Source organism: Canis lupus, chromosome 11 (genome assembly GCF_003254725.2).
Source record: "Canis lupus dingo isolate Sandy chromosome 11, ASM325472v2, whole genome shotgun sequence".
NCBI classification, from domain to species: domain Eukaryota; kingdom Metazoa; phylum Chordata; class Mammalia; order Carnivora; family Canidae; genus Canis; species Canis lupus.
Window position 1 is genome coordinate 64281293 of NC_064253.1, and position 27352 is coordinate 64308644.

The 27352-nt window shown below is 41.9% G+C and overlaps 1 protein-coding gene across 4 annotated transcripts in view; it reads left to right on the top strand.

Annotated features, from left to right (window-relative positions):
* The window catches only part of PALM2AKAP2 (PALM2 and AKAP2 fusion), a 460195-nt gene that overhangs the window by 51194 nt on the left and 381649 nt on the right, over positions 1-27352 (top strand). The gene's annotated exons all lie outside the window — the stretch shown is intronic.

Here is a 27352-nt window from a genome sequence, read left to right on the forward strand (position 1 = left end):
TTTGAATAACTTGCTAGAGTGGCTCTCAGAACTCAGAGAAACATGTTACTTATGACATTACTGGTTTATTATATGAGGATTCACCTTAGGAATAGCTAGAAGGACAGAAACTTCCATGCCCTCTATAGATGCACCACTCTCCCCTAAATTCCATGTGTTCACCAGATTGGAAGCTCTCTGAACCCCATCATTTTGGGTTTTTATGGAGGCTTTGTTACCTGGACACAGTTGATTAAATCATTGTCTCTTGGCAACTGAACTCAAACTCTAGCCTCCCTCCCCAGGTTGGGTGGAACTGAAGTTCAACCTTCTAATCATGTGGTTGGTTTTCCTGGCAATCAGCTCCCATCCTTAGGTTACTTAAGGGTTTTTCAAAAGTTACTGCATTAGGATAACAAAGACACTTTTATTGTGTATCACAGGAGATCCCAAAGGTTTTAGGAGCTCTGTGCCAGAAATGAGGACAAACCAAATATATATTTCTTATTATATACCACAATATCAGAGATGCTATGAAGCAAATGAATTAAAGAGGCTGAGCAAGATAATGCAGAGGACTGGCTCTCCACCTACCAAGGGTGGACTTGGGAAGCAGGGGTACAGGGGAGGGTTGGTCAAGAGGGACAGGACCATTCATAGTGGACATTGAACCTGCCTCCAGTCTTATACTGCTCCTCTCCCTCCAACAGGGCAACTGGGGCCTCAAACAGATCCTGACCTAAGATGAATTGAAGGGTCTATTGCCCACATTTTGGGGCACTACAGCATGGCCTTTTTTTAAAATTTATTTTTTATTGGTGTTCAATTTACCAACATACATAATAACCCCCAGTGCCCATCACCCATTCACTCCCACCCCCCGCCCTCCTCCCCTACTACCACCCCTAGTTCGTTTCCCAGAGTTAGCAGTCTTTACGTTCTGTCTCCCTTTCTGATATTTCCCACACATTTCTTCTCCCTTCCCTTATATTCCCTTTCACTATTATTTATATTCCCCAAATGAATGAGAACATATAATGTTTATCCTTCTCTGATTGACTTACTTCACTCAGCATAATACCCTCCAGTTCCATCCACGTTGAAGCAAATGGTGGGTATTTGTCATTTCTAAAGGCTGAGGAATATTCCATTGTATACATAAACCACATCTTCTTTATCCACTCATCTTTCGATGGACACCGAGGCTCCTTCCACAGTTGGGCTATTGTGGACATTGCTGCTAGAAACATCGGGATGCAGGTGTCCCGGTGTTTCACTGCATCTGTATCTTTGGGGTAAATCCCCAACAGTGCAATTGCTGGGTTGTAGGGCAGGTCTATTTTTAACTCTTTGAGGAACCTCCACGCATTTTCCAGAGTGGCTGCACCAGTTCACATTCCCACCAACAGTGTAAGAGGGTTCCCTTTTCTCCGCATCCTCTCCAACATTTGTGGTTTCCTGCCTTGTTAATTTTCCCCATTCTCACTGGTGTGAGGTGGTATCTCATTGTGGTTTTGATTTGTATTTCCCTGATGGCAAGTGATGCAGAGCATTTTCTCATATGCATGTTGGCCATGTCTATGTCTTCCTCTGTGAGATTTCTGTTCATGTCTTTTGCCCATTTCATGATTGGATTGTTTGTTTCTTTGATGTTGAGTTTAATAAGTTCTTTATAGATCTTGGAAACTAGCCCTTTATCTGATACGTCATTTGCAAATATCTTCTCCCATTCTGTAGGTTGTCTTCTAGTTTTGTTGACTGTATCCTTTGCTGTGCAAAAGCTTCTTATCTTGAGGAAGTCCCAATAGTTCATTTTTGCTTTTGTTTCTTTTGCCTTCGTGGATGTATCTTGCAAGAAGTTACTGTGGCCGAGTTCTAAAAGGGTGTTGCCTGTGTTCTCCTCTAGGATTTTGATGGAATCTTGTCTCACATTTAGATCTTTCATCCATTTTGAGTTTATCTTTGTGTATGGTGAAAGGGAGTGGTCTAGTTTCATTCTTCTGCATGTGGATGTCCAATTTTCCCAGCACCATTTATTGAAGAGACTGTCTTTCTTCCAATGGATAGTCTTTCCTCCTTTATCAAATATTAGTTGACCATAAAGTTCAGGGTCCACTTCTGGGTTCTCTATTCTGTTCCATTGATCTATGTGTCTGTTTTTGTGCCAGTACCACACTGTCTTGATGACCACAGCTTTGTAGTACAACCTGAAATCTGGCATTGTGATGCCCCCAGATATGGTTTTCTTTTTTATGGCTATTCGGGGTCTTTTCTGATTCCACACAAATCTTAAATTAATTTGTTCTAACTCTCTGAAGAAAGTCCATGGTATTTTGATAGGGATTGCATTAAACGTGTATATTGCCCTGGGTAACACTGACATTTTCACAATATTAATTCTGCCAATCCATGAGCATGGAATATTTTTCCATCTCTTTGTGTCTTCCTCAATTTCTTTCAGAAGTGTTCTATAGTTTTGAGGGTATAGATCCTTTACATCTTTGGTTAGGTTTATTCCTAGGTATCTTATGCTTTTGGGTGCAATTGTAAATGGGATTGACTCCTTAATTTCTCTTTCTTCAGTCTCATTGTTAGTGTATAGAAATGCCACTGATTTCTGGGCATTGATTTTGTATCCTGCCACGCTACCGAATTGCTGTATGAGCTCTAGCAATCTTGGGGTGGAGACTTTTGGGTTTTCTATGTAGAGTATCATGTCATCGGCAAAGAGGGAGAGTTTGACTTCTTCTTTGCCAATTTGAATGCCTTTAATGTCTTTTTGTTGTCTGATTGCTGAGGCTAGGACTTCCAGTACTATGTTGAATAGCAGTGGTGAGAGTGGACATCCCTGTCTTGTTCCTGATCTTAGGGGAAAGGCTCCCAGTGCTTCCCCATTGAGAATGATATTTGCTGTGGGCTTTTTGTAGATGGCTTTCAAGATGTTGAGGAATGTTCCCTCTATCCCTACACTCTGAAGAGTTTTGATCAGAAATGGATGCTGTATTTTGTTAAATGCTTTCTCTGCATCTAATGAGAGGATCATATGGTTCTTGGTTTTTCTCTTGCTGATATGATGAATCACATTGATTGTTTTACGGGTGTTGAACCAGCCTTGTGTCCCGGGGATAAATCCTACTTGGTCATGGTGAATAATTTTCTTAATGTATTGTTGGATCCTATTGGCCAGTATCTTGTTGAGAATTTTTGCATCCATGTTCATCAGGGATATTGGTCTGTAATTCTCCTTTTTGGTGGGGTCTTTGTCTGGTTTTGGAATTAAGGTGATGCTGGCCTCATAGAACGAATTTGGAAGTACTCCATCTCTTTCTATCTTTCCAAACAGCTTTAGGAGAATAGGTATGGTTTCTTCTTTAAACGTTTGATAGAATTCCCCTGGGAAGCCATCTGGCCCTGGACTCTTGTGTCTTGGGAGGTTTTTGATGACTGCTTCAATTTCCTCCCTGGTTATTGGCCTGTTCAGGTTTTCTATTTCTTCCTGTTCCAGTTTTGGTAGTTTGTGGCTTTCCAGGAAAGTGTCCATTTCTTCTAGATTGCCTAATTTATTGGCGTATAGCTGTTCATAATATGTTTTTAAAATCGTTTGTATTTCCTTGGTGTTGGTAGTGATCTCTCCTTTCTCATTCATGATTTTATTAATTTGAGTCTTCTCTCTCTTCTTTTTAATAAGGCTGGCTAATGGTTTATCTATCTTATTAATTCTTTCAAAGAACCAACTCCTGGTTCTATTGATCTGTTCCACAGTTCTTCTGGTCTCGATTTCATTGAGTTCTGCTCGAATCCATATTAACTCTCTTCTTCTGCTGGGTGTAGGATCTATTTGCTGTTTTTTCTCTAGCTCCTTTATGTGTAAGGTTAGCTTCTGTATTTGAGTTCTTTCCAGTTTTTGAATGGATGCTTGTATTGCGATGTATTTCCCCCTTAGGACTGCTTTTGCTGCATCCCAAAGATTTTGAACGGTTGTATCTTTATTCTCATTAGTTTCCATGAATCTTTTTAATTCTTCCTTAATTTCCTGGTTGACCCTTTCATCTTTTAGCAGGGTGGTCCTTAACCTCCACGTGTTTGAGGTCCTTCCAAACTTCTTGTTGTGATTTAGTTCTAATTTCAAGGCATTATGGTCTGAGAATATGCAGGGGACAATCCCAATCTTTTGGTATCGGTTCAGACCCGATTTGTGACCCAGTATGTGGTCTATTCTGGAGAAAGTTCCATGTGCACTTGAGAAGAATGTGTATTCAGTTAAGTTTGGATGTAAAGTTCTGTAGATATCTGTGAAATCCATCTGGTCCAGTGTATCATTGAAAGCTCTCGTTTCTTTGGAGATGTTGTGCTTAGAAGATCTATCGAGTATAGAAAGAGCTAGATTGAAGTCACCAAGTATAAGTGTATTATTATCTAAGTATTTCTTCACTTTGGTTAATAATTGATTTATATATTTGGCAGCTCCCACATTCGGGGCATATATATTGAGGATTGTTAAGTCCTCTTGTTGGATAGATCCTTTAAGTATGATATAGTGTCCCTCTTCATCTCTCACTACAGTCTTCGGGGTAAATTTTAGTTTATCTGATATAAGGATGGCTACCCCTGCTTTCTTTTGAGGACCATTCGAATGGTAAATGGTTCTCCAACCTTTTATTTTCAGGCTGTAGGTGTCCTTCTGTCTAAAATGAGTCTCTTGGGATCCCTGGGTGGCGCAGCGGTTTGGCGCCTGCCTTTGGCCCAGGGCGCGATCCTGGAGACCCGGGATCGAATCCCACGTCGGGCTCCCAGTGCATGGAGCCTGCTTCTCCCTCTGCCTGCGTCTCTGCCTCTCTCTCTCTCTCTCCTCTCTGTGCATTCTCATAAATAAATAAAATCTTTAAAAAAAATAAAATGAGTCTCTTGTAGACAGCAAATAGATGGGTCCTGCTTTTTTATCCAGTCTGAAACCCTGTGCCTTTTGATGGGGTCATTAAGCCCATTCACATTCAGAGTTACTATTGACAGATATGAGTTTAGTGTCATCATGATATCTATTCAGTCCTTGTTTTTGTGGATTGTTCCACTGAACTTCTTCTTAAAGGGGAATTTTAAGAGTCCCCCTTAAAATTTCTTGCAGAGCTGGTTTGGAGGTCACATATTCTTTTAGTTGCTGCCTGTCTTGGAAGCTCTTTATCTCTCCTGCCATTTTGAATGAGAGCCTTGCTGGATAAAGTATTCTTGGTTGCATGTTCTTCTCATTTAAGACCCTGAATATATCCTGCCAGCCCTTTCTGGCCTGCCAGGTCTCTGTGGAGAGGTCTGCTGTTACCCTAATAATCCTCCCCATAAGTGTCAGGGATTTCTTGTCTCTTGCTGCTTTAAGGATCTTCTCTTTATCTTTGGAATTTGCAAGCTTCACTATTAAATGTCGAGGTGTTGAACGGTTTTTATTGATTTTAGGGGGGGGATCTATTTCCTGGCTGAATGCCTGTTTCCCTTCCCAGATTAGGAAAGTTTTCAGCTAGAATTTGTTCAAATACATATTCTGGCCCTCTGGCCCTTTCGGTGCCCTCGGGAACACCAATTAAACGTAGGTTTTTCTTCCTCAGGCTGTCGTTTATTTCCCTTAATCTATATTCATGGTCTTTTAATTCTTTGTCTCTTTTTTCCTCAGTTTCCCTCTTTGCTATCAACTTGTCTTCTATGTCACTCACTCGTTCTTCCACCTCATTAACCCTCGTCATTAGGACTTCTAGTTTGGATTGCATTTCATTCAATTGATTTTTAATTTCTGCCTGATTAGCTCTAAATTCTGCAGTCATGAAGTCTCTTGAGTCCTTTATGCTTTTTTCTAGAGCCACCAGTAGCTGTATAATAGTGCTTCTGAATTGGCTTTCTGACATTGAATTGTAATCCAGATTTTGTAACTCTGTGGGAGAGAGGACTGTTTCTGATTCTTTCTTTTGAGGTGAGGTTTTCCTTCTAGTCATTTTGCTCAGTGCAGAGTGGCCAAAAGCAAGTTGTATTGGGAAAAGGAGAAAAAGAGAGGAGAGAAAGAAGGAAAGAAAAGAGAAAGAGAAAAAAAAAAGGAAGAAAAAAAGAAAAAAAAAGAAGAAAAAGAGAAAAAGAAAGAAAGGAAAAAAGGGGTGGGGGAAGGAAACAAATCAAAAGGCAAAACAAAACAACAACAAAAAAAAAAAAAAGAAAAAAAGAACCAAGGGGGAATATCTTCTGATTCTGTGTACTTTAAGTCCCTTGGCTTCCCCTGGAAATTGTCCGTCTAGCTGGTCTTCTAGGGGAGGGGCCTGTTGTGCTGATTTTCAGGTGTGAGCACTTGGGGGAGCTGCTCTGCCCCCTGCCTGGTGCAGGGCTCAGTGGGGGTTGTTTACCCCGTGAGGCCCCAGGAGGAACAACCGCAGTGGCGGGGCCAGCTCTGCAGCCCTGGAGTCAACTCCCGCAGTAGCTCCAGAGCTCTCCGTCTGCAGGGCCTGGAGGCTCTGGGGCGGGGCCGCTGATCTGCTCAGCTCGGGGCAGGAGCGTCCTCGCTGTCCTGGGCCCTCCCGGCCTCTGCCTGTCCCGGGGGGAGGCCGGATCCTGGGCTGTGTCCCGGCACCCTGTGCTCCGGGGCCTGCGCTGTTGGATTCGGGCTCCCGCCCCGCAGCCCCCTCTGCGGAGCCACCCCCGAGCCTCTCTGAGCTGCTCCCGCCCCGCAGCCCCCTCCGCGGAGCCACCCCCGAGCCCCCCCCCAGCTGCTCCGGGTCCCGCCGTGCGCGCTGCAGCCCTTAGGGAGCTCGGCTCACTCTCCCGGGGCGCAGGTGCCTGTTAGTGTCCCCGGGAGCCCGAGGGCATCCCCGCCCTCCTGGGTCCTGCTCCAACTCCCCACGAGCCCCTTTCTGCCCGGGAAGGTCGGTGCAGCTCCTGCGTCTCCGGGACGGGGCTCTCCTGTCCTGGGGACACTCGCCCCGGCCTCAGCCCGGCTCCTCGCGGGGCCCCTCCCCCTTGGAGGCCTTTTGTTTCTTTATTTCTTTTTCCCGGTCTTCCTACCTTGATAGAAGCGCGAACTCTTCTCACTGTGGCATTCCAGGTGTTCTCTCTTTAAATCTCAGGCCAAATTCATAGATTTTCAGGATAATTTGAAGGTTTTCTAGGTAATTTGGTGGAGACAGGTGATTTGGGGACCCTACTCTTCCACCATCTTGCCCCTCCTCGGGCACTACAGCATGGCCTTTTTATTGCCGGGTCTGTCCCTAAATTTGGGCTCTGAATGTGAAACTCTGTAAGAATATCTGGCCGCATCCCACTGTAAGGCCCATCCTAGCATCTGGATGACTGGCAGCTGCCCCTTCTCTCCTCCAGCCTCCCATACCCCCTCCCAAAATGGCCATCACTCCATTCTTGCTGCTATGAGCTTTGAGCCTAGTGAGTGACTCTCCTGGATGCTACTTGCTCACCTGGACCACTGCTTGCTGTTAAGGCCATAGGTAGTTTTTCATTAGTGCTATCCTTCACAGTCTCTTCCCAGGTAGAGCCTGTGCTCTCAGGGCCTATCTTCCCACCATGAAACCTGGTAGGCAGACCTAATTCCAGACCTGACCACATGCTGACTTCACCAGGCTCTTTCTCAGAGAGGTAGCACGAGCTGAGTAGGCTGTCAGAGGCCAGCCATGGGTTAAAGTATGATAATCTTGCAGAGAAAGAATGGGTTAAAATCCTAAACAGATGGACAGCAGAAATCAGGGAACACACTGAGGGGACCAAGGTATCCATTAGCCCATAGATGTCTTTGTGCTAAATATAAAAATCACATCCCTTTTGGGTGGAACAATTAGAAAAAGCTGCTTTTCTTCCAGGTGGATACAACCTAAAGTGGATTGATGTGGCTCCCAGAAAGGTACATACAAGTCCTAACCCCTAATACCTGTGAATGTGACTTTATTTGGAATAAGGATCTTGATAATATAAGTAAGCACCCGAAATGAAATCATTCTGGATTACTGAGGTGGGCCCTAATTCTAATGACAAATGTCCTTATAAGAAGAAGAGAAGCACAGGGTGACACAAGGAGAAGGCCATATGATGATGAAGCAGAGATTGAAGCTACACAGCCACAAGCCAAGGAATGCCAAGGATTGCCAGCAACCACTGTAAGCCAGGAGAGAGGCACGAGGGGATTCTCCCCTAGGACTTCCAGAAGGAACCAACACTGCTGATACTCTGATTTCAGACTTCTGGCCTCCAGAACCATGAAAGAATAAATTTCTGTTATGTTAAGTCTCTTGGTTTGCGGCAATTTGTTGCAGGAGGCCTAGGAAACGAATGCATAACTCTGGGAAGAGGACATGGCTTTGTGGGCGGAATGCAGGCAGGCTCTGAGCCCCTTTCAGCCCCTCAGCTGGATTTCTTTGAGCATGGCACAGGCACAGACTGTACAGCCATTCACCAAAGCTCTGATGGAGACTGAAGAGCCAGAGCCCAAATCCACAAGAATTAAAGGGAGTCAGCACACGGCAGTGGTAAAAGAACGAATTCTGGAAGCAGATAGGAGTCTGCTGTCACAAGTTAATATGACTTTGAGTTTCATTTGCTCATCTGCAGATGGGTATGCAGCAAGAGCATTGTTGATTACTTGCTGGGAATTATTATTCCTCTGGTTTCACTGACTGGATGTTAGGACTGGATGACAGGGTGCAATACTTGGTGTCCCATCCTTCCTCAATAGATATTTATTTCCATTCATCGTCCCCCCTTGGGTAACAGGTGTCAGCACTGCAGGCGAAGAAGACTCCTTGGATCTGTGCTACATACAGCTTTGCTTCAGCTCAGGAGTGTTGGGGGCCTCTTGACATGGCAGTCAGTGGCATCTGCCCTTGGCTCCTTGGGCCTGCTGGAGAGGACAGAGAAGGGAGAAAACAGGAATTAAGGTGGAAAAGTACTGTTTCCCTGACATGGTCACAGTGGGAAATCTATTCTGCGCCTTTATTTTGTATGTAATGCTATGAACATGCAAAACTGATTTAAGACAAGCTCATCAAACATAAGCATTTAAAATATTTTAAAAATTTTTTAGAATTTATTTACTTGAGAGAGAGAGAGAGAGAGAGAGAGAATCTCCAGCAGTCTCCCTGCTAAGTGCCAAGACCAACATACATGGCTTAGTCTCACAACCCTGAGATCATGACCTGAGCCTAAATCAAGAGTTGGATGCGTAACTGAGCCAGCCCAGGTGCCTCTGAATACAAACACTTGAATCACCATTTTGATCTCAATAAGTGTTCAAGTGGGAAAAGGGTTCTTTATTCCAGTATGACCACGATTGGATGTTGTTGCCTTTATCAGGCAAAAGGGGAAGACTTCATTTTCATTAAAAAAAAAAAAGTTTAGTGGGTTTTAGCCTTGGGTTAGAGGAGAATGGATTGACACTTTTCTATCAAGTGGAATCTGTTTGGCTGTTCTGAAGCGTAGGGACATTCCATATCTTCTGAATCTGAACAGAAGAGTTTGTTGAAATACAATATTAATATGCACTAGTAGGAGGATTTGGATGGTTTGTAAAACCCCTGTGGGTCATGCATGAGTAAGCATTACTGAAAAGTCTAATCAGGGCCCTTAGTGAGGTGGCATTTGGTTATCTAGTGGCTAGGGTCTTGCAGTTCTTTCAGAGCAAGACATAGCAAAATCGTGGCTTTTCTTATCTTTATGTATTTATTTATTAATGAAGACATAGCAAATGAGTGGGATTTATTGAGCTATCCCTGTGGTAAGTGCCTGTCCTTGCACGGGTGAGCAATTCACATAAAACATTTCTAAAGGGCTCAGTTCTGCTTTCTGAACTGACTGATGCATATGCATTGGAACTATTAACTTGTTCATCCAATGAAGCAGGGGTAATATAAGAATTTCGATGTTTGTATGCCCCTTCTCAGCATTTCCAGGGACTCTCAGGCAGAAATTCATTTCTTAAAGGGTAGTTCAATAAAGATGCTAAAGGATTAGCTAAAACATTATCCATATGTTGTCCCAGAGTCTGTGCCAGTATCTACTGACAAAAGAGAAGATTAATCTTAGAGTCTTTTGCTAAACAGCAAGCTGATGCCCTAGTCACGGGTAAGCACACTCCATCACAGGGAGGCTGTTTTATCTCCATCCAAGGTGGTATCGATAGACTTACGGAATAAGTTTTCCTGGTCTCCAGAAGCTTGTCAGCCTTCCAGTGACATGTTTTTTCAAATAATCCAGCTAGTCGGGTCCATCTGGAAACAGTTGTTTTGATGCTTTATGTCTTTCATGTGACCCCTAATAAAGGCTACAGAAAAGAATATGGTTTGCAGAAAGATTGAGGTATCCCAAAGTAGTATTTAATGCCCTGCCGACATTCAAACAAATCAGCACCTTCTTGGAAGTTTATGTGTTAGCACAAGGAACCACAGAGGCTTGGGCTTATGGAATGTTTGCCCCAGAGGGGCTTAGAGCTCCTGAGCCCACCTTCCACTTGGTGATGGTGAGACATACCCTCTGTGGCTTTCCCTCTAGGTGGTCTCCGGCTGTGGTCTCTGTACACTTTGGTAAAGGTGGTAAAGGATGCGCCCCACTTCCTAAGGCAGCCTATTTCTACTGCTAGGCCATAATAGCACAAGGCAAATTCTTCTGTTGAGCTGAAATATGCTTATGTAACATTTGGTCCTAGTTCTGCTTTCTAAAGCAACAAAGACTAAATCCCTTTCTCCATAATGGACTGCACGGTCTGGAAAAATGGATAGAGATATTGGATTTGGCCCTGCTTCATCGCTTAACTAGCTGGGCAGTTTAGAATCCCTCAGAACCTTTGCTTCCTGATCTCTTCGAGGAAGCACAGAATCCCAATCACATGGGCTGTTGTGGAGTTTGGACCAAATAATATATTTTACCCGCTCATCACAATGCCTAGCATATCATGGGCGTTTATTGAATGTTCCCTTTTTCCTTCTACTTCTCAGCTCTTTAAACACTTGAAGGCAGCACATCTGTTTCCCTTTGCTCTTCTCTTTTCGCAGCCACTAAACTGCAGATCAAAGAGATGGAGTTGAAGGTAGGGGCTGGGAAATCTTTAAATCAGTGTTTCCTGAAATGTTGGCATTGACAGGTGGTGAGAAGGATTTTTTTCAGATAGCACATGGATGAACATTTTGCAATTTAAATTTAAATCTAAGTGATATATTTCAGTTTCCTTCTATTATGGCAGGTGATACTGTTTTCCTTTGTATGATAGTGATATAAAGTTTGTCTTTTTTTTTTTAAGTTTGTCTTAAACATAGGTGTATTTAAGAATAAAAGGTGAATCAAGTACCCAAAAAAGCTCCGATTGTCTTTAAAACCAAATGAATTTCCAAACAGATAAACATCTAGTTCAGAATCTCCTTAGCTAGCCAGTTAGAAAAGGCTACATACCGTATGAATCCAGTTCTCTGTTATGCTAGAAAAGGCAAAACTGTAAAGACAATAAGATGGAACACAGGGTTTGTTGGGTACCGAAACTACTCTGTGTGATGCTACAATGACAGGTGCAGGTCATTGTATGTTTGTCAAAACCCATAGGATGGGTAAGACAAAGAATGAATCCTAACTCAAGCCCTGGACTTTAGTTAGTAATAGTGTATCTATCTATATTGGCTCATCAATTGTTAAAAATGTACTACACTAATGTAAGATGCTAATAACAGGAAACTGGGGGATGGTTGAGTGAGGGAATGTATGGAAATTGTACTTTCTGCTCAGTTTTTTCTGAAAGCCTAAAACTGCTCAAAAGAAAGTCTATTAATTAAAAAAAATCTCATTAACTAGGCAAATTACCAGTCTGTTTATTCACTACCAAATCTCTATTTGCCTGGGGATATTTCAAGTCAAAAGCCAAATTAGTCCCACTGCCCCCCCCCCAACCCCCCAAATGTTACTGTTACCACCAATTGCTAATCTGTGAGGTCCTCAGGCTCATCTCACTGGATAGTGTGTTCCTATTACTCCTTAATTTACCACATTAAATTTATTACTAAATTCTGCCTACTAATTCCCCAACTCCACATCCTCTTACTCTGTCTGGAGTCTCAGATCTATTTGGCTTCTTCAGCTATTTCCATGCAGTAGAAGCTCTCATCATTCCAAACCTGGGCTACCCTCAGAGCCTCCTGGGTGGTCTGCTTATTTTTAATTTCTCCCACATTCTAAGATCACCCACTAACATCTATTAAAATACTGTGCTAATGTCAGTTTCATCCTATTTCTCCTCTGCTTGAGAATTTTTAAGTTTCTCTTTCCAAGCATCCGAATGAATGGAATGGTCAAAGATAGAGATATCACGTGTGCCCACCAGGTGAGGACAGGGAGCTGGATGACGATCAGCCACTAACTGATCCGACAAGGATAGTTAACTATCCACTCATCACAGTGCCTAGCATGTCATGGGCGTTTATTGAATGTTCATTGCGTTGTATTATTGAATGTTCATGAATATTTATTGAGCACCTCTAGTAGATGCTGGGGTGCATGCCCAGGTGGAGGCTCCTGTTTTTCCAGCCAGTGCTGGGAGTGTTGGCAGCTGGAAGCTATCAGATGAATCCTTGTCTAGGAATTGCTCTCACCTGAAGACAGCCACATCCCAGGGCAGCCCATACCCAGTGTCTGGTGGATGATGGTGTATAACACCCTCCCTCTTTGCCCTGATGGAGGGCATTTCAAAAGGGCCATCGGAGTACTAGAGCTCCCCATTGATTGGCTGCTGTGCAGTGACTGCAGTGCAGCTAGGCTCCTCTCCACTGCCCTACCACTCTTGCTCTCCCTGCACACCATCCAGTAAGCTTCCTGCACTCAAATCTCCATCTTGGCATCTATGACAGCATCCAAGGTCAACTGGACTCTAAGTCTGTACTGTTCCACTGATGTACACTCTTGAAAAAAATAAAGGATTAAAAGTAACTGACATTTTTGGAGTAACTTCTGGGTTTCAGGTGCTGTATAGGATATTTTATTTATGTGAGTCCTAATCTTTACATCAACCTCATGACATAGGCCTGCTTTCCAGATGAGAATATTAAGAATTAAGGGATTTAGAAGTGTGCAGTTGTGTTCCACTCAAAAAGATCTTTGGACTTAGGGAAATTCCAGTGAGTGGTGGTAAGGAGGCAAGAAGATAACTTAGAACACAAGTGGCTTGGCACTGAATTATCATTTGCTTCCCCTTGCACAGGGCCAAGTTTGGTGACAGGAGATGGAGACTGAGTGGGAATGGGCAGTTTTCCCATAAAACCGGCTCATGGCTACTCTACTCCCACGCCTACAGCCTCACTCACTCTCTTTCTACACATGAGCCTTCCATTTCCAGCCAGCTACTCTGCTTTCCATCCCTTTCACTAAATGTAACCCAGCCCAGCCTCTGACTTTTCTGTTTTCTTCAGAAATGCCCATTCATCAGCCCATCCCCATCATATCCATTTCAGTTTTGTTAAAAATGGATGTCCTTTAGAAAGGCTTTCCTAATGCTATCTCTGGATAAAGAATTCATCTTGCCATGGTACTTAAACCCTCAGCATAGTTACAGCTGTTCTACTCATATTTTAAGTCATACCCTTCCTTAGCATAGAGTTCATAAAGCTTTTGGGATGAGGCTGAAGACTGAGTTGGGGTGGGGGCTCTAATCTCCCTTCTATTCTGAATCAGTTGAGAAAAGGCACAAGAAGCAAAATGTAATCCCGAATTTGTTATGCTAAAATTCAGAGTTTGTGGATCCTGGCTGAGAAGAGGCAGTTCTGGACCATGGGGCCTCATACAGGTATGGTTATCATAGGGAATAGGAGTGAAGCCAGAGCCCAGGCCCTGTTTGAGTTCTAGCAGGTCCAAAAGAGAGCAAGAGGACAAGACCAGCTCAGTCTCAGCAGGCGGACAGAGAAGCTCAAGCAGCGAGGAGGGGATGGGATTTTAAATATTCCTTCAAGCTATATGTTCATGGAGAAACTAGAGGAAGACCTCTCTCTGCTATGGACATATGGAGGAGTGGGGCACAGTGCCCTCCCATCCCCTCTGGAGCAGATGTGGGTTCTGAGGAGAATTTAAGTTCCTAGAGGGCAACATATCTCTTCTTCCACTTTTTCTGTGCCATTGCCCAGAAGATGAGAAGTATCTTGAGCAGGACACCACTGTGTCACTTGTCTGCTAATGCTTCTTAGAGTAATAGACCCCCACAACGCTGATTTTAACCAGCTTTGTTAAGCAGATGTACTCTTCTCTATTTATTACCACGTCTATGGTGCCCATGTGATTTCTATGTGTTTTTCAGATGCCATTGGGCCTGGATTTTTCTGCCAGGTTGACTGGAATGTCTAGAACATTTTATCATCTGCAGCTGGGAAATCACTGAACTGTCTGAGTGTTTTCCTATGTGAGCAATTGTTGTGTCAGCCAAGGCACAAGTAAGATTTTAAATAGGCCCAAACTGTTCCATGATGTAATTTAGGAGTGAGAATTGTGTAAAAAGGGAAAGGAAAGGTTTTTATTGTGATAGCTCTGCTTGTCAGCGTTCTCTCCCCTCTATGTCACTCACATCATTCCCAAGAAAGTCTTAATATGTCTTCTTATGTTTATAATATTATTCAGGATCAAAAGCAGAAACTCATGATTTCTGTTAGCTGTATGGTACCTACTGAACATATAAATTCTATGTCAAGACCCAATGAGAATAGCTTGGTTATCTGCTGTCTGAATCCCATTCATTGGACTGGCATAGGGAATGTTAGGTAACATATAGGATGCCCAGTTACATCTGAATTACAGATGAACAACAGATATCTTTTTAGTATAAGTATGTCCTAAAAATTGTGTGGGACATACTTATACTAAACATTCTGTCATTCATCTGAAATTCAATTATAAAGGAATTCTGTATTTTACTTGCTAAATCTGGCAACAGGGACCTGGGAAGCCTCCTTCCTCCCTCCATGGAGAAAATTAGGTCATGAGTAAAGCCTTTAGGCAGGGCAAGGGGGAAGGAGCCTATTTTTCGTGGTAGCCAAGAAGGTAAAAATAATTCACATTGCCCCATCAAAAGCTGTTCTACCTTTGAAAAACAGAAAAAATTGGGGAAGGTAGACATACATAACCAATGGCCTAGGAATGAGACAGATGGCCCCATATGTGTACATCTGGAAGATCAGTTGGCCAATGTAGACACAGGTTTAGCCATTGGTTGTGTTGGCATCATAACCATTTGCTGGGAAAGGGAAGAAGGATGAGGTTACGGGGAGTCAGCATGGCAGAGCTGGCTTGGCTGAAGGACTGGATGTCTGGTTGTCAAATATCCAGTATTTAGTTACAGGACAAATTTGGCCTTGGTTTGGGCTGGTAATAAGATCCAATGAGATCCAATGTGGCAGTCCAATCATAAGAGAAAGTCCTGGTTCCTGAAGAGAGAGAGGATTGGTGAGACTTGGGGTAATAGGTCTCTTGATCCAGTGGGGAACCAGAAAACATGGCATAAAATGGTGGTGGCTAGGGAAGAGGGTGTTAATGAAGATGGCAGCTTGAGAGTTTGGACTCCTGGGCTTCTTCCCAACACTGTAATGACCTTGCCTGGGTAACCTGTTTGATTCCAGGTCTAGCCCAGGAGTGGAACTGAAGCAGCTCATGTCCTGTCTGTGTGGTCAGGCTGGCCAGGGTCCATGTGCTCAGCCCATGAGGCCCAGAGAAGAGCCAAGATCTGAGTAGCTCAGGAGAGACCAGGGTAACAGCCATCGAGTGGCCTCATCTGTTCCAGGAATGTGTGTGGGATAGAGAACAGTGATGTACCAGACACCATTTGAAGAAACAGCAGAAACAGTAGGGAATGCACAACTATCTGAAACAGGAAAGTACAGGCTCCGAAGGCAGGTGAGTCATCACACAAAGATAGCACTAGAAGCCAGAAAGGTCTTCTTTGTTTGAAAAACAGAAACAATTATAAAAAGATGGGAATACGCTTTAGTAGGTTGTGTATGATCTCTGGCTAGGCTCCCACGCTCATCAGGAGCTGTCCTAAAAAGGTTTTCACTGGGGGAGGCTTGCAGTATGAGCAGCCTGAGCCCTCAGGAGAGAAGCACAAGTTTCCATTAGGTCTGACGTCTCCATTGATTAACTGCATCGAATGCCTTGTGCGAAGACAGAGAAATAAACTCAGGTGGGCTGGGGGCACCAAAGCTAACAAGACAGAGAGTTTGGGGGAAGTGAATGAGAGATTAAAAGAAGGAAAGCAAAGGAGATAAAAGGAAAGTCATGGAAAGAGAGAGACCATACAGACATGTAGGTGCTCTCGACCCTTAGTTTCTCTGATTTGTGCATCTTGACCCAACATTCAAGACTAGTCTCTGCTAGGTATTATTATCTCATTTTAAATTTAAGTTAGTTTTAAGTTTCTAATTATTTTTTATTTGAGTGTAGCTGATACTTGATGTTACATTAGTTTCCCATGTACAACTTAGCCTTTTGAGACGTTTATACGTTTTGCTGTGTTCATCACAAGTTTAGCTACATCTGTCCCATTACTTCACTCTTGCAGTACCATTGACTGTATTCTTTATGCTGTGCCTTTTTTTACCCCTGTGACTTACTCATTCCATAATTGGAGGCCCGTATCTCCTACTCCCCTATACCTATTTTTGCCCAACCCCCCAGCCTTCTCCCCTCTGGCAACCATCAGTTTGTTCTCTGTATTTATAGGTCTGATTCTGCTTTTTGTTTTGATGCAGAAATGTTTGTAATGCCATTACCAGCTTCTATGGGGCATTCCTAACTCATGTTGCTTTCTACTGAGTTGATTTATATTAAACCGTTGAAAAGTTCACTGTCTGGATGTAGATGCTGTTGACCCTGAATATTTCTTAGTGTAACTTTGACATGTACTTACTTCCAAGTGCCTGAGTTTTCAGGAACTGAGAAATGTTCTCCTAAGACCATGTGTTCCTTCTCCCCAGAAGCCTGAGCTTTCCTACCCTAGGTGGGATCCCTGGGTGGTCTCTGTACAAAGGGTATTTCCTCTCACTTACTTGATTTTTGTATTAACCAGATCTTTACTTACACCCTTAAATGTAAAATAAACTATTTCAAAATGATTTTTTTTTTTTTGCACTTCTAGGGTTGAAATAAGCAGAAATGCATAGGTCTGGCGAGGAAAAAAAAATACGAATTGGGGTAAAATAAAAACATTCATTTTCCAAATTCAAAACCAAACTCTGGAATTTAATCATCCCATAAAAACAAATCATTTGAAAATTACTTAATTCATCACCAATTCAGTCTGGAAATCAGATATCATGGAACAAAGACAATAAAGCTCTGTTAGTACTGAAAGGCCAAAGCATGTTTTGTTAGAGTGTTAAGTGTTTAGGATAAGATAATCACTGTATATTCGCTCTAAAGAAAAGTTTAGTTTTCAGGAAAGTCTCCAGTGGGTCAACAAGGCGTAATGTTGGGAGCAGGAGCACACAGGACCGGGAAACTTCTAGATTCTCAGTATAATCCAAAATAAGTAACTTCACCTCAGACCTTGATGTCTTTGCCTATAAATGAGAGACAATTAGAGATAGTGCTGTGGTTGGAATGTTTGTCTACCCTAAATTCATAGGTTGAAAACCTATCCCTAAGGGAATGGTATTAGAAGTCACGGCCTTTGGGAGGACATTAGGTTATGCGGGCAGAGGCTTGATGAATGGGATTATAAAGGCAGCCAGAGAAAGCTTCCTTGTCCCTTCAGCCATGTGAAGTTGCAAAGGAAGACAGCTACCTATGAGAAAGTGGGCTCTCACCAGACACTGAATCGCCTTAATCTTGGGCATCTCCACCTCCAGAACTGTGAGCAATAAACTTCTTCTGTTGATAAACTACCCATTCTATAGCATTTTTTTAGAGCAGTCCAAACAGACTAAGAGGCCTTCCTTCTAAATTCTAGACTCCACAACAACATCCATCAAATTCCCTAAATGCTAAGGCTTTTATGTATTATCTGATGATTCACCTGGCATTTAGGATCTTGCTGTGGATGAGGTCCCAACACAAAGTGCTAGCTATGGTGTTGATGAAATGTGTGAGAATTAATGAGATTTTGAGGACTGAAGGCAAGATCAATGCTTTTGAACCCTCTAGATATGGCACCCATAGAAAATGGGTTAACAGCTGAGGATGCTTAAGCCTATGGCACCTGGCCTGTAGTGCGATTAGCTTGGAGTTAGCAAAAGGTATAGGGCTCCTTAGGAGCCATTTACAAAGTAATTTAATGTCATTTCATAAGTGAAAAATATAAGATACATTGATATCCACGTGTGGATATGATTTATGTTATGTAATGACATACACAAATACAGGCAAGGACACATGCACACAGTGGATTTGTTCATTGCATTTACTCAATTCGCAGTAAATGTATTTTTTCTTTCAATCAATGTTTATGGAATACCTACTATGTGGCTGGAATTATTCTAGCCACTGGGGATACAGGATACAATCGTGAGCAAAATAGGTCAAGTCCCTTACCTAGTGGAGTTTTATTGTGGCGTGTGTACACACACAAACACACACCCTACACCACACTAAATACTTTAGAGCCTGCTTCCCAAGATGTAGAGCAAAATGTAGACAGGCTTGTGCTTTTACTGGGTCAAGATCCTTTATCCTCCTAAAGAATTGCCTGTCATCACCCCCCACATATTGCTTTGGCCCTGTTAAATTTGTCTTTTTTTTTTTTCACTTAAAAGGTTAACTGAATGGTTGAATTATGGGATTCTAGCCAAAATATGCTTCCCTTAAAGGAGTTCCCAGCTAATCAGTAAGCTGAGCTGGTTTGGCATCTGTCTTACATTACCAAGGAGCTGGGCATCTGCAGGCTGAGCTCATACTGGGGAGGCATCAACAGGACCTTGATCTGCCTTCACACTGTCATTGCCAAATGACAGGAGAGCAGCATAGGGCATGGTTCAACTATGAGGTGGCAGGTTCTGAGGACAAAGCTTGCAGGGATAATTTTTTATTGGAAATTCTTTCATTTCAATCCTTTGTCCAATATTCTAACTGCAGGTTGTCTTCCAACTCTAAAAAGTGAAGGCAAATCTATATTTTTTACCTTATCATTTCTCCCAGAGTATTATTATTATTATTATTATTATTATTATTATTATCATCATCATCATCATCACCATTATTGTATTTGTTGTTAAGTTTTTCTCAGATAATTAGGAGATCAGAGATTTCCTACATTTTGGGACCATTTCCTACATTTTGTTCTGGGCCCCATTAGTTGATAAACCAACTCTACCTCTTGAATTTTCTGTTTCTATTAATGGCACCATCTGATGATGTTTCTAATCTCTTTGGTTTTTTAAAGTAATTTCCCATCCAGGAAGTTTTTCTTCCCAGGTGTTCTTTCTCCATTGTCTGGTTGAGACCTATTTGAAAGCCTATAGTATTGGAGATGGGAAGGAGATGATCTTTATGGGTGAGAAAATACTCAATTAAGCCCAAAATGTTGGTTGTCTCAGCCATTTTCATTAATAGTCTTGGAGTAACCCTAAACTTCATTTTCTTTCATAATCTATTGTATCTAATTAGTTATAAATAAAGTCAGTTTCTTAAAATACTATCTGTATATGCGTTCTTTGGCCAGAACTTTCAATGAATCCCTATCATGGTTGGAATCCAAATGCATTCACCTATCCTTTGACCCAGTGATGAACACTTTTAGGAATTTATCTTACAAATACAGTCACACCAATGCAAATTGACCTACTTGCAAAATTACTTATAGCATTATATGTAGTAGTAAAAGATAGGAAATGATTAAATGTCATTTAATCAGGGACAGATTAGATAAATTATGATTCATACATACAGTGGGTTACCATTCAGGTAGAAAAAAAAGGAAATTCTTTGCAAACAGATGATTAATGATCTATAAACTATACTGTAAAATGATAAAGCTAAAATGTAAAAGAAGGATATACATGCACACATATACACACGCACATATTTTCTTCCGTATGCACTGTATCCCTGGAAGCACACCTAAGAAACATCAATTGCCTGTGGAATGGGGAATGGGGGACAGGAGATAGTCAAACTGCCAGGTGCCAATTCTGGTTCCACACAACCCACATCATCTGGGACCTCAGTGAAAAAAGTAGTGTGCCACTTCCATGTGTTGCTTCTCTCAAGTTAGCCTTTCCTCACTTTTTGGATTCACTGAGTCATGGTGACATTTGTAATGACAACATCCTTTCCACCTCTCTCTCCTTCAAGTCATCAGGTTCTGACTTAAAGGACGCAAATGAGGTATAATAGCAAAACTTGTGCTGTAAGGGGGTTGCCCCACCAGTCTAAATACCTGCCCACTGCAGCTCTGGGAGTGAAGTTACTTGTCCTTAGAAATAAATGCCAGCACCAGAGCCCTCCTGACCAGAAGCCAATGCCACCTTTCTTCTTTCCTGGAATGATGTACATGTGGAGGGCTGCCTCTCTTGTGGGGTGGGGTTCCTTAGTCCCCAGAAAGGAATCCTTGTCCTCTCCAATGCTAGATCTCTGAAGCCTCTAGGTGAGATGTTGCTCAGAAGGTCTGAAAGTGTATTTATGGTTTGGTGTCCTTTCAAAACCTGCCTTGATCCTTAAATGAGTCCTCTTTCCAGCTAATGCTATCCCGTACATGTATCCTATGAAATGTTCGTTGGCAGGTGTTCAGTCTTCATTTTGCACAAATTTCATAAGATCTGGGTCCAGAGGCCTTTCCTAGTGCAGAAATTTTGTGCTCTTCACATGTGACTTTGCCAGGAAAATGGTAAAACTCTATCTACATACTTTTTCAGTCCACCGAAACAGTACCAGATACAATGTGATATCGGAATCATAATAATATAGTGATAGCTAACAAGTATTTAACTATGTACTCTGTCCCATGCATTGGTCCAAGCACTCAATTTGCATTGTAACCCTTATAATCCTCAGAGTAGCTCTATGTAGTAACTACTATTAGCATTTCTATTTTAGAGATACAACAGCTGAGACCCACACAGGTCAAGTCATTTGCCCAAGATCACACAGGTACTAAGTGGAGAAGCTGGGATTTGAACCTATGTAATCTGTCCCAAGCCCTTAAACACTTTACACTCTATACCAAGTGTTCCTTGCAAGCTATTATGATGCATTGATCTTCATGGAATGGCTTTTTGGCCCTCATCAAAGATTTTCCTCTTTAGGGCCGCTCACTTTCAACCTGACTTAATGTCCTGGATCTCACTCACATAGCTAACAAATGAAAATACAAGGTTTTTGTTTTTTTTAAGATTTATTTTTATTTATTTATTTATTTATTTATTTATTTATTTATTTATTTATTTATTATAGAATGAGAGAGAGAGAGAGAGAGAGAGGCAGAGACACAGGAGGAGGGAGAAGCAGGCTCCATGTTGGGAGCCCAACATGGGACTCGATCCCGGAACTCCAGGATCACGCCCTGGGCCAAAGGCAGGCGCCAAACTACTGAGCCACCCAGGGATCCCCGAAAATACAAGGGTTTGGAACCGGGCAGTCTGGATCTCAAGGCCAGGCATCTGATCATTATGCTAGCTAGACTGCCTGTCTGGGGTGAGACTGGTATGGTGGACACTTGATTACAAGTGAGGCCCATACTACAATGTTGAGCTTAAGCGAACTAGGTTGTTCATGGAGCACAACATTGCTGAGAACTTTGATGTCAGAAAGGCTTGCTTTACCTCCTTCCCGCCGAAAGCTCACACTTCAGAGAGATCCATACAGACCCCAGCAGCCTTCATAAGGAGGAGCAGTTTGGTCAGAGCAGGGACTATGATTCTTTCATGTAATTTTGTTGATGCTCCTTGTCCTACGACTTCATCCCTACAAAACATGACCTGGTCAGTGACTTCAGACTGGACCTATCCATAGCACCCCCTTTCTTAAATGTGAATGGAGGAGTCTTATCCTTGATCCTAGGCCCTTTTGTGGGGTGGAAAGAGCTAACAGAAGTTTCAAGCTCTTTCAATGTTCACCTACAGGTCCATCTCCCCCCAGGCAACTGTGCCTACTCACTCAGCCTTGGTGATCTCCATTGAATTCCTGTAAATCTAGTTGTGACTGGCCAAAGCCGACCTGTGTGGCCACTTAACGTGAGACATGGGGGATTGTGCTGTGCCCCCAACCAACTCAATACATTTATGCCTTCAACAAATTTATTGAACATTACCTGATACCATGTCACCAGGTAGTAAAAAGAAGATCAGGACCCCTTCTTACCCTAAGGAAGTTATGGACCAATAGATGACAATTGCACTGCAGTGAAAAAATCAGCCCTGAAGTCAGTGGGCCATGGAAAGTAGACCTCCAAACTCTTCAAGGGGGAATCATGGAAGTTGCCAAGAGTAGACCAAACTTGATATGACTCATGAAGCTATAAAAGGAGCTTTCAGGATGGCAAGTAGAAAAAGAGCAAGGGAAGGAAAGAGGTATCTAACAGGAAGGCATGTAGAATTGCAACTTATTCAGTACAGCTGAAGTACTCAGCACCTGCAAAGAAGGAGAGGAGATGGGATGGATGGACCCACAGGGATGAGCTAATACAAAGCACAAATTCCTTCTGAATGTAGGCTTCTTAGTGGCAGGGATTTTTGTCTGCTTAGTGATGTACCACTGGTGCTCCACAGCACCTAACATGGAGGAGTTGCTCAACACGTGTTTGTTGTGTATGAAAGAAATGAATGTGTGTCAAATCCCAAAATGTGAACTTTGTCCTGGAGGACTGAGGCTGTCCTGGAGGATTTTAGGCTCATGAGTGACATGATTAGACATTCATTTTGGATAAACAAATAAAAGGGCTCAAAACAAAGGCTGGATACAAAACAGACATATAAACACCAACCATTTATACATATCAATGTAATTGCTAGTAATAAAATAATAGCAATAAAAACTTAAAATACCAAGAAAGAATGTGCATGATGTACGGTAAGAAACCTGTAAAGCTTGACAGAGAAGTAAAAAAAAAGAAGATTTGACTAAATAAAGAGAAACACCATGTTCCTGGGCAGGAAGGCTCATATTGTAAAGATGTCATGCTTCCCTTAAAATAATATATAAATTTAATAGAGTTTCAGTTAAAAATCTCAGTGGGATTTTGCGGTACTTGACAAATAGCTTTTCAAATTCGTCTGTATGTATAAATGAATGAGGACAGCCAAGAAAAGTTTGAAACACCAAGAAAATTAGAAGGGAGCTTGCATAACCAGATCAAACAACACTATATAAGTCCATGGTAATTAAAACACTGTGGTGCTGGAGCAAGAACACACGGAAGCATGGATCACATAGAGTATCCAGAAACAGGCTCATGTGTGTATACGGAGTTAGCATATAATGAGAGCTCGCATATCCTGAGTACTTACTATGTGCTTGGCACTTCTAAACATTTTGTATTACTCATTTAATCCTCACAAAAACTCTGTGGAGGATGTCCTATTGTTATCTCCATGTTAGAAATAAAGCACATGGAGATTATTCTACATGCAAGCTAGTGGGTGCTATTCAGGCTTTCAAACTCAAAAGCCTTCATTTTCTTTTTTTTAAGATTTTATTTATTTATTCATGAGAGACACAGAGAAAGAAAGAGAGAGGCAGAGATACAGGAGAGGAAGACGCAGGTTCCATGCAGGGAGCCCGACATGGGACTAGATCCAGGGTCTCCAGGATCACGACCTGGGCCGAAGGCAGACGCTTTAACCTCTGAGCCACCCAGGCATCCCAAAGCCTTCATTTTCAATCGCAATGAAATGGTCTTTCTGCAGGTGAAAACCAGATAAATTAAAAAATATATATATAAGAGATAGACAAATTTGACTATGTAAACATTCAAACAATAAATGGAAAAAAAATAATGTTAAAAGAAAAATGAAAACTAAGAAAATATTTGCAGAACATAAGAGAGCAAAGGATTACTATCCTTATATTTATAATTAATTTATATAATATAATTAATATATAATTATATAGATCAGGATATGTAATAACGTAATTCTATAATAGTAACTATATATAATCATATTAATGTACAATATATGCATAATTATTATATTAATATACAATATATGCAAATCAATAAAATACAAAAATCTAAATAGAAGAAGTAAGGAATCAATATGAACAGGCCAGTTCATTAAAGAAGAAATACAGATGACAAATAAACATATCAGATGCTCAATTTCAATATCAAAGAAATGAAAATTAAAATGAAGTTTTTTTTCTATCAGAATGGCAAAGAGTAAGAGGGTTTATAAATGCCTAAGGTTCCCTAGAACATGTTGGTGGGAACAGTGCGATGCCAAACAATATTGCCTCAGAGCCTGAGGTAAAAGAAAAATCATTAATACTGATCCTGCCTTGATTTAAAATTCTGTTATTTTGTTCATCATGGACTTCTGTGCATTCATTTTGATTTTTAAATTATTGCACTAAAATATTATTTGTCTTAATTACTGAGTTTTTAAATGCCTCCTTAAATATTGAGCCCAAGGTAAAGTACCTTATTCATCTTGTCCCGGTCCCAGCCCTAAATGGAAAAATAAATTATTACCACCTTTGAGAATAACTTAAAAATGTAAATCAACCTGTTAGATGTGGTTAGCCATTAATTCAGCAATACTTTCTCTAGGAATTTTACCAAAATGTATGACTGGGCAAGTGCATAGCAATATATGTACAAGGATGCTTATTGTAGCACAATTCAGAAGAAAAAACTATAAATAATCTAACTGATCATCAGTAGAGGGGTGGTTAAATAAAATATGGTGTATTTGCGCAACGGACTATTATGTAAGCATTAAAAATGATGGCATAGAGGTGCCTGCGTGGCTCAGTTGGTTGAGCGACCAGCTCTTGGTTTCAGTTCAGGTCGTGGTCTTAGGGTCATGGGATCAAGCCCCATGTTGGGCTCCATGCTCAGCATGGCATCTGCTTGAGATTCTCTGCCCTTCCTTCTCCTTCTGCTCATCCCCCACTTGTACACACACACACACTCTCTCTCTAAAATAAATTAATAAATATTTTAAAAAAATGATAACATAGAGGTGTGCATAAAGGAAAAGATCCATATTGTATTAAAGAGTAAATCTAAAAAGCAAGAACTATATATGTACGATAATCCCAATTATAGAACACACACCCAACGCTGAAAAAGTCTCAAAAAAGTAATGTCTTTATTGGAGTCATATGAGAATGTAGCCAAAGGAAATATTACACTTCCAAAAATCTCACTTATTATAGCAGCTACTCTAAAACTCTTGACTGCCTCTCAAAATTCTTTTTGCTAACTCACCTCCCCATAATTCTCTGACATAGTCTATTTTCCCCATGGTAGTAGATAGTGCCTTATATGCCAGCAATTAATCTACCACATTCTCTGGGCTCCCAGGTCTTCAGTTCTGTCGCTGTACCTGTCCTCCAGGAGCCCTATGCTTGTAGCGCATTAGCCCTCTTCCCCAGAAGGCAGGTGTAATAGAGGTTTGCTTCCATTTGGGAAACTCCTCAACTTATGAATTTGCTCCCCTCTGTAGAAGCCCAATTCTTGCTATTCCAGTCTTCCTTGCAGGTTGAGTACAGACATGTGACCTGGGTTTACTCACAGTGAACTGTCCTTGCCCCAGACTTGGAATCAGAAACCAGGAATACCAAGCATCAGGCACTATGCAGTAGCCAATCTGGTGATGGTGGCAGCAGATCCATCCCTGTCCACAAGCAGCCATGGCAGGACCATGGTGGCACCCAGTGCCCAGTGTCTGGAATCAGCTGGACAGGCCACTTTCCTGAGTCCAGCAGTGAGGCTGTGGTGTCTCCTCCAGACACGCTCTGCAGTATGACTGTGCTTTGGTTCTGACCATGGAGTCTCCAAGCCTAGTTTTCCGGCCTTCCAGAGACTTTGTGAGTGACCTAACATCCTTTCATAAGGATATGTTTTCTGCTTGAATTAGCATTGTTTGCAACTAAGAATCCTGATTCATACATATTTATTTTTGGTGCTGCTACATGTACATTTTGTGGAGGGATCTGATTTCAGCATTTATTATTATACACCTTTAGGTACCCTCCTCCCCCCCCAAAAAAAATAATCACACAAGCTTATAGGTCAGGCCAAATAAGGTCTTGGGCAGCTTTATTCATCTAGAGCTGTGTAGTCCAATGTGGTAGCTACCAGGCACATGTGGCTAGTTAGATTTAATTAAAAGTAAATAAAATGAAAAATTCAGCTTCTCAGTAACACTACCACATTTCAAGTGTTCAGTAGCCATGTATGTCTCTTAGGTGTTGGTTTTTTTTTAATTTGTCCATAGTTTTTTATTGACACTTTTTCAGTGTTACATCGGGAAAGGTATTGAGGGTGTAGAAAGGAAAGCCATGCATACAAAGGAACGCAGCATCACTTTGGATCTCAGGAAACAGTGGGCATCTGATGGGTCTTTGGGGAAATCGGAAAAGAGGAAATCCAATAAAGAGAAAGACCAACTTAGAGACAAAAGAGAGACTAAGAAATGTAACATCTTCCTGGAACCATAATAGAGAGGCTAAGTAAGCTAGGTCTTCATTCTTTTTCAGGGACTATACAGTCTCTGGGAAAAGAGAGGTGGGAAAAATGAATTCTTCAGAGAATTACTAGTTCACATAATTAATGAGTAGAATTAGAGAGCCATTGACAAATGTGAGGAAATAGCTGTGTTTAGGTTTTGGCAGGTGGGCAGGGAGTGGCAATAATAAATATAGGGCTGCCATTTATTGAATCACAGCTATTATGTGCCAGAGACCACGCTATACCCTTTACAGAGTGATTCCTAAGCATTGCAGCAACCCCATAAGGTAGGTATCATTATTATTGTTATCATCATCATTAGCATTCCAGTCTTGTAGAGGAGGACACTGGACTACAGGTTAAGAAGCTTATCCTGGGGAGATCTCTGGGTGGCTCAGCGGTTTAGTGCCTGCCTTTGGCCCAGGGTGCGATCCTGGAGTCCCAGGCTCAAGTCCCACAGCGGGCTCCCTGCATGGAGCCTGCTTCTCCCTCCTCCTGTGTCTCTGCCTCTCTCTCTCTCTCTCTATGTCTATCATAAATAAATAAATAAATCTTAAAAAAAAAAAAAAAAAAGAAACTTGTCCTGGGACGCCTGGGTTGTTCAGTGGTTGAGCAACTGCCTTTGGCCTAGAGCGTGATCCTGGAATCCCAGGATCAAGTCCAACATCGGGCTCCCTGTGTGGAGCCTGCTTCTCCCTCTGCCTGTGTCTCTGCCTCTGTGTGTGTGTGTGTGTCTCATGAATAAATAAATAAAATATTTTAAAAAAAGAAGCTTGTCCTGTCCCGGCA